Source organism: Lagopus leucura, unplaced genomic scaffold, assembly GCF_019238085.1.
Source record: "Lagopus leucura isolate 7727_CA_CO unplaced genomic scaffold, USGS_WTPT01 Super-Scaffold_73, whole genome shotgun sequence".
In the NCBI taxonomy this organism is placed as follows: Eukaryota; Metazoa; Chordata; class Aves; order Galliformes; family Phasianidae; genus Lagopus; species Lagopus leucura.
The window spans coordinates 86,567,609-86,575,354 of record NW_024962252.1 but is presented as its reverse complement, the minus strand read 5'-3'; the positions used below and the strand labels follow the sequence as shown (position 1 = coordinate 86,575,354).

General features: G+C 43.6%; 1 long non-coding RNA gene across 1 annotated transcript; it reads left to right on the top strand.

The window, feature by feature from the left end:
- Nucleotides 1-611: 611 nt before the first annotated feature.
- Nucleotides 612-6,339, top strand: LOC122191924. Its single transcript, XR_006182490.1, has 3 exons — nucleotides 612-705; nucleotides 957-984; nucleotides 5,871-6,339. It is a non-coding gene; the product is annotated as an uncharacterized LOC122191924 (long non-coding RNA).
- Nucleotides 6,340-7,746: the final 1,407 nt, after the last annotated feature.

The following is a 7,746-nucleotide window of genomic DNA, read 5'->3' as shown; positions in this document are numbered from 1 at the left end:
AGCAATGCAATTGAAAGTACTCCAGGGCTCACTCCTGATCCAGTGGACTGTTTGGAACAGAAGAGGTGGCAATCCATGGCATATCCTTGGCCTCCTGTCAAGAAATGATTGATTATCAGAGCTGTGCTGATGGGCCATGACCATCTAAGAGCCATCGCACATTAGGTTCTGCATCAACTTTCAGCCACTTCCAATCAGAATTTCATTTAAGGTGCAGAATTTCTTTTTAGGCTGCTCCTGATCACTCTGGTTTTGTTTGATTCTTAAGCATCCTTTTCCAAGCTACTCACTTTTTTGGTCATTTTTTTCCACCGGCCCAAACACAAAAGGGCTTGCAACTTGCAATGAAGTTTGCCAGGTTGTTTCTTCCAATGTTTTGCTTCCAACATGCTCTGTCTTTACCTGTTTGCTGGCAGCTGTACAGAGGTGGAAGATCTTTCAGGCTTGATATTGACTACATTATCAAACTGCCTTTCTGTGCAATTTAAACCAATCAAGGAAGGGTGTGCCGAGTAGGCTTCTGCAAATTGCTCTTCCACTTGCTATAAGCAAGCAGTTCCTCGAAATGCTGTATCTTCTAAAAGATCTTTATTCCAACAGCTGCAGGCTTCTCACAAGGCTTTCTGGAGTTATTCAGAGGCAAGGAAGGCAACGTTTAGGCCAGCAGATTTTCTGAACAGACTCTCAACACCATCAGCAGGGGAGGTGAGCACAAAAGCACTGGGCAGCTGAAAGGCGTGCTGACCTCTGTAGTGTGGTGACTGAAAGAGGGGAGAGGAGCAGGCAGGAGTGGGTTAGTGCTTACTGGTTCTGCAGCAGCTGTGTCAGGAGACACTAGGGTGTCCTGGTCAGCCTCACTGGAGGAATTATACTAAATTCATCTTCGTCCCATGCTTTCTTTTTCCCATGCGGCCTGTGAAAGGGCATCCCCTAATGTTGTGCTTGCTTCCTTACAGCTGCAGGTGCTATTGCTGCACAAAACAGGTATGACAGTGATTTTTTTCCAGGAACAAACACTTCCTTTGTGGGGGAAAGGGAGAGGTGGAAATACAATTCAGAAAGTAGAAAAACTTATTCATTAGTACTTCTGAATAGTTAACTAGTACCCAAGATTAGTTCATGTGAGTGTAACTTTCAGCCTTAATTGACTCACAGTAACAATGAAGCAGGAATAAACCAACAGGATTCATCAGTGTAGCTGAGATCTGAGCCCTCCATAGCTTCCTTCTCAGCCATCTGGGTGTAAGACCAGCAGAAAAATCAATAGTGAGAGAGCTCTCCTTTCCCACTTGCCCCCTGTGCACAGAAGGTGGGCATGAACCAAGCACACCCTGACAGCTCAGGTATGAGCAGTATTAAAGGGTGTAATTACTGCTCTCAAGGGTAAGCTGAGCCTCTGCACTGACAAAACAAGGAGCCTAGTGACATTAGTCTTCACTGTAAATACTTCAGTTGAACGTCGAAGTTATATGGGAGGAATTTTCACAGAGAGCCTTTCCCTAAGCTTCTCCAAAGCACACTTTCCCCGTGGTCCTTGCCACAGTGCATCCCTATGAATGCACAGCTGTTACTCCCTAAATCCCTTTGTGCTAGAGCTAAGCGATGCTGAATGAAGCTTGTAGGGAATGGATTTCTTAGATATACAAGGTGTATCTGTGTGCAGTAAGAGTGAGCTTCTGCAGGTTTATTACCTAACCCAACAATTGTATATTCTGAGGGACTAAGCAGGGAGTGGGCTGCAGAAACTTGCTTGGCACAGGTGTGCTGAAACAGGTGGAGGGTCTGCATGCCCAGCAGGATATTTTTTGTGTTTCTATGGTTATCTGGTGGCCAAAATAAATCAAATACACTTCTTGTGGATAAATATCTAAAGTAGATGATGTATTTTATGGCTGTCAGATTCAGATGGTTTGTTAAATTTAGAGATGATAGATTTATAGCCCAGAAGGGATTATTACAGCATAAGCACAGACCACAGACTTCCCGCTCTCATTTCTGCGTTTGCCTTCTTTAGTGCTATCCATGTTCTCCCTTGAGGGATGAGGCTTTTGTGCACAGCCCCAACATAAGCAGAGATATGCATGCCTTGGGCATGGCCAGCATAATGTCAGAAGATCCAAGGTCCCTGCTCTAGCCCACTTCTAATTAACTTTCTTCCTTCTTAAGCATAATCTAGTTATCCTCACATCTGCTGGTGAAATGTGCATCTCCCATTGCCATAGCCTTTTCCTGGTCTCCTCTACTTTATTTAGCATTCAGATTTCAGCCACTTTTTTAATTGCAGACCTAGTACTTGATGCAGTGCCTGTTCAGTGGGGTGAAATGAGGCACAAGGTGGCAGCTGCAGTCTCTTGCATGGTAGCTGCAGTGCATATGCTGTCATAACTGCTGCTCTGTTGCTGGCTACACAGCCCCTACTTGTTCTGTATCTGCTTTTCCTTTAGCACTGTTTCCACCATACTTTGATGGGATAAGAAACTGATTGAAATGTACCAAACCGTATCATCTTGAGTGCTCAGAAAAATCCCCGCAGTTGGTGGGTGGCTCTGGGGGAGGGAGTGATTGATGCAAAATGTCCCCTCTCCCCAGGAGATCTTTCTCCCCCACGCCCATAATCCTACCACTTTGTACTTATATAATATTGTCATCTTATGTGGCACATATGCCATTGATCTGTCACCAGCAGGAAACTCCATTAGAACTTGGAGCAGGAGGCTAAGCTGGGCTGTCTTGACCTCTGTGGCTGCTGCATGGTGGGCTTGTGGCCTCTTTGCACTGAGAGATCCTACTGGGTTTGTTTTTTTGTTTTTTTTTTTTTGTTTTTTTTTTGCCTTACCTACTGAGTTGAAGATTCATTGACAGACCATATTAATTTATTAATGGAATCTTATCTAATGATCAAACTGTTTCCAATTAACAAAGAAAAATCCTGTGCAAGGGCATAATATGCTGTTAAGCAAGGAAGCTAAAAGCCCTGACCCGGGGCAGCATTTCTAGGAGTACAGACAGAGGCAGCCTGCAAACACTGTAGATGTTCCTCTGATGTTGCCTCAAGGCAGCTGAGGGGCTGATCAGCCCAAATACATCCAGCAAAAGCCTTATATTTATGTAGCAGCAGTGGGACTATTAAACCACAACAGTGCCCCAGGGCTGGGATCTGACAGGGTGGGTGTACTGAGTGGGAGCATGCAAGGGGTGGTGAGGACGAAGAAAGGAAGTATGCAGTCACTGTACAACAGGTCGGGGCTGGAAGGGAGAATTAATTCTTGCCTGCTGTTCAGTTTAGTGCAACACCACTGAATATCCTGTGTGGGCACACTTGGATTTCTTTCACCTCCAGTCCTGTTCAAGTTGTACTGTCCTTAATATTCTGTGAGCTAGTCATACTTTACAGATACAAATTTGTAAATACAAATTCAAAGTACATCTAGGCTAACATATAATGTATGATTTAAGAGTAAATTCAGGAGCAAGACTCAACAGTGAAGCAAAGATGCACTGTGAATTTGGATTTTTAAGGCACAGCACTGACACCTTTTGCATGAGTTCCTATATCCAGAGTAGCAGATTCCAGCTGTTCTCAGGAGCTTCCTCCTAACATTAGGTGATAATTACATTTCAGATGCTTATACCAAAAAAAATGTAGTCATCTTTTGACTTCTAGACTAGGAATAGAGGAAAAAAAAAATCTGAATCTGTTTAGAAACATACTGTAGAATCATAAAATGGCTGGGGTTGCAAGGAACCACAAAGATCATTCAATTGTAATGATCTTTTGTGGACAGGATTGCCAACCACTGAACCAGGCACTAGATCAGATTGCTCAGAGCCTCATCCAACATGGTCTTGAACACCTTCAGGGATAACTTCTATCAGTCTACCCTCTAATGTACGAAGACACGTTTTCAGAGCTTGTAGCTTCTCTTCTGCTGAGCTGTGGGAACCACAAGGCATATCATGTGTTAGAGGAATCCCACCCAGGGATGAGGCAGTCCCACTCTGCTCTTAGTGTTCACAGGATGCAGCTCCCACTGAAGCCATACTAAAGCAATATTTTTAACATGACTTGGAAGAACTGTCATCTCTTCCTGAACTGTCAGATGAGAGTTGGAGTATTTTTAGCGATTAGCTGCATTCAAATGTTCTTGGTGTGATTTGCATGGACAGCAAATGGTTTAATCGATTAGCAGGAAGGGTCAGCTAATCCTCTGGACAAAAGCAATGCTCTCTGTCTTCAAGGCAGATGGAAACCTCCACACTTTGCAGTACAGACTGACTTGCTGGTTTCAGGAGGGGCTGTGTTATCCATGGCACTTCACAGAACTAACACTTCTCCCTCAAGGAAGTCTGACACTAGCTATTAGGCTACCATGGAGTGGCAGGAAGCTCTGATATAAGTGGCAGTGTAGTATGATCACTGCCTCAAAATGGCCCTGATTCTGCTCATATTTGAGTTGCTACTGCACGAGGCACATGCTTTCACTTTAAGCCTGCAGTCGGGGCTTGAGCAGACGCTCAAAATTAAACAAATTGTTCAACAGATTTGTTATAAGTCCTCCATTTGCTTCCCAGCATTTAGTATGCAAAGCAATTTGAGTATGTCTCCTGCTTGATCTGCAAAGCTGGGGAATTATGCAGCTGGGAAAAAAGTGCAAAATATTAATTGCTGGCAATTGGCACCTCTCCTTGATTTCTGCACAGGAGCAAGCCTCAAGCCTGCCAGCTGCAGCACTTCTCTGAATGAGGTGTGAGGCTGTTGGAGGCAATGGCTGCTGGATGTGGCTGCCCCATAGCCCAGAGCCTTGCAGGAAGGGCTGAATGGGAAAATCTCTCTTCAGGCATAAAATCACCTATACTTGCAGAGCTGCACCAAGACAAATCTTTTTTTGTGTCTTGGAGGGGAGGGAAGCATGGTCTGCCTTTTCTGTCTCTTGACAAGCATCTGTGTGAGTCAAGATTTCCTCTGCAAGCCAATGTAGGAACTTTAATGCCTGACATTAAATATTCATTTTCAAAGCTGCATTCAACTGGAAAAAAAGTCAATTAGCGTCTCTTGCAAGGGGAAGAAAAAAAGTCTATTAGCTAAAGTGGTGACATTTCCTTTTGATAGAAAGCTGGTGTTTCCAAGAGTCTGAGATAAAGGCTAACAGGCAGTAATCAAAGAATGCATGAACTAGGCCTTATGCAATATCTCTTCCATCTGTTCAGCACAGATCCATGTGATCCTTACCATTAAGCACTGAGATTTCACTTCATCCTACAAAAGAAATCTCTTGCAATATGTGAGGAGTGTTATATCAAGGCCACAGTCTTTCTGCCTGGACTTATGGGCACATTCCCCCATAGCTGAACTAAAATGAAATGTGAAGCTTGTCTTGGCCAAGTGTAAAACTAGTCACCAGTCATAAAAGTAGAACTGAGAGGGTCTTGGCTTCAGCTAGGGTAGTTAACTTTCATCACTGTAGCTGATGTAGTGCTGTATTTTAGACTTACTATGAGAATAATGGAGATAGTGCAGCGATGATTAGCTGTTGCTGAGCAGTGCTTGCACAGAGTCAAAGACTTGGGCAAGGATCTGCCCAGCCAGTGAGGAGATGGGAACAGCACCAGGATAGCTGACCCAGACTGTCCAAAAGGATGTCCCGTACCATATGACACCACGCTCAGCAATGATACTGAGACGGTTGTTAGGGGGTAGCTAGCTTTGCTCAGGGACTGGCTGGGCATCAGTTGGCTGGTGAGCAATGGCACTGTGTATCACTTGTTTTTGTGGTTTTTGTTTCCTTTTATTTCTTATTAACTGATTGTTATCTCAACACCTGAGTTTCTTTTCTTTTTTTTCTGATTCTTTCTCCCATCTTTTTGCCCAGAGAGGGAGTGAACTGGTGTGTGGTGCTGAGCTGCCTGCCAACTAATGCACAGCTTGAGAAGGCACTGGACCCTTGTACTCATGTTTGTCTAAAAGATGTGTGGAAAATGCTACGTTGCATCTCAGATGCTGGGCTGGAACTGAGTTTTCCTGGAGAAGTCTGACCATCTGGAGAAGTAGAACCTCTTGTCTCATTGCCAGTAGTGATGCTCTGATTATGCTTGTTAAGTGCGGACAGATAAAGCATTGACCACTGCACCCATTCATTATGGCTTTGTATTTTTTTTTTTTTTTTGGTAGATTCCTAAAAGCAGAGCTGCTTGCAAAACAAATGGAAGAAATTGCCTTCATTGGGCTTCCCTCCTCACCCCTCAATGAGAACCTCTGGAGTTGTACCATGCAGCCCCATTGCTTCATGCAGCAGTGCTCTGGCTGTGAGTTCCAGTAATCTCACTACCCAGTGAGTATTTTTTTCTAATGTTCTTTAGAGAAAACACTAATTAGCCTCAATCAAAAGTAAAGAATCTGATGCTTCATCCTCTGGCACTGCATGTTCCTTGATTGAAAAGAGACAAGCTGGTATTTGTGTCTTTCCTCTGTAGAGGAGACAACTCAACGAGAGAACAGGTTTTGCAGAGAAAGTTGCTGGGAGTCAGAAAGTTGTACAGAACTGCTGAGGCCAGGGGGAAGGGGAAGGGAAATGGTTGCAATTTTGGCCTCCCTTCAGAGCAGGCACTGCATAACCTTTCTGGGCATGCTGTCTGTTTTCAGCTTGGAGGAAAAAAAAAAAAAAAAAAGGATGGGGTGAGGAACCTTTCACAGATCTTTATCAGCCTCCACCACACTGTATTCTGTGCTTGGAAACACAGACATACATGCTTGTATTCACTCAAATTGAAAGGGATTTTTCAACATAGTTCCACATAAATTGATCTCACACTCATTCCTTTTCTTACAATGTGAACTCACAAAATGATGAACAGGCTCGGTTCCTGTGAAGGTCAGTACATGTGCTCGCTACCAGCAGGATTTGTCCCCTTTGCTTTATGCCCATGTAAGTAGTTTATGATTATTTCTCCTTAGCTAGCATATTAAAATGCCATATTGCTCCATTTGTTCTTCACCAGGAACATGAGAATTACCACTCCTTCAAGCAAGTGTGGAAATGATTCTTTTTTTTTTTTTCTTTCCTGTTAATGGGCTTATGAATCTAATGGGCTTCATAAAAGTGTCAGAGATTGGTGCAGATGAAAAGGGACCACTGCAGACCTCTACTCAAATTGAGTCCAGCAACAGTTTGCTCAGGGCCTTGTACAGCTAGTTTTGAATATCTCCAAGGATATAGATCTCACAACTTCCCTGGGCACTCCAACGTTTTGTGATAGTCATATCTGAGGTGGTCATTTGTTTTTCTGGTTGGATTTCATGTGTGCTATTAAGAACGGATTCCGTTAGTACAGATTCCCATAAAACTGGTTGCTATAATGTGTGAAAACGAAAGATAGAGTAATGGGCTATAATCCTGTCAAAGCTTTATGGCTTCAAGGTCAGCTCTGAATTTGGCTCATTATGTTGGTCACCTGATGGCACTGACAGAAATGCGGAGTCATGAGAGTGACATCTGTGAAACAAGAGACTTAAAGAACTGAAAGCAAGATGTCTCTTGGGAGCTGTATTCTTAAATATCTGTAGAACTGTAGCAAGGCTCTTCTCTTGCTGAAGCTCACGCTTTCAGTTGCTTGTACCACCTTGACTTCTCTGCAGAGGCAGCAGGCAGTTGTAGAGATCAACGAGGTCCCCCCTCAGCATCCTCTTCTCCAGACTAAAAAAAAAACAACCCAATTATCTCAGTCACTCCTCATAACGCTTATTTTCTA